We start from the raw sequence: 610 nt of genomic DNA on the forward strand, positions 1-610 counted from the left end.
AGGGTCCTCTGGCAGTTGTCCAATCCAGCATGGCTGGCCTACTGTCCCATCTGAAGGATGCTCCAGGTGCGTGCTGGACAAGGATGGTTAGAGAGTCAGGGGTTTTGTGAGTCAGTAGTTGAACTGTTGGTAGCTTGAACTCAACCAGGGCAATCCTCCTGGCATTTTTCGCTCAGGGCACAGGCATCCTTTGGAAGCCCACATGCCTGGGTTATCACCCTAAAGGCAGAATGAGATAACAAAGAATTTGAACTTTAGAACCCCACATTGCCTCTATCAAGCATATACTCTGAGCAAGAATCGCACAATGAGAAACATGGGGATAAAGGGATGAGCTGGGGTGTCTGGACGTGAGGGAGGCTGAGGATCTGCAAGGGAAACAGGACCAAGCTCTCAACCATCAAGCAGCAGGTCTTTCCCGAGTCCCAGGCTTCCTCATCTGTAAACAAGTTCCAGGATTCACGTCATGGGATTCTGTGAGCAATAGATGAAACAATCGCTGTGTATACCTGTGGCTGATTCATGCTGATGTACGGCAGAAACCAACATAATACTGTACAGCAATAATAGTCCAATAAAAAACCCAACCCACATAAAGTATTAACACAGA

This window comes from Bos grunniens, chromosome 17 (genome assembly GCF_055505025.1).
Source record: "Bos grunniens cultivar Pamir isolate PY7600 chromosome 17, Bosgru_T2T1.0, whole genome shotgun sequence".
Lineage (NCBI taxonomy): Eukaryota > Metazoa > Chordata > Mammalia > Artiodactyla > Bovidae > Bos > Bos grunniens.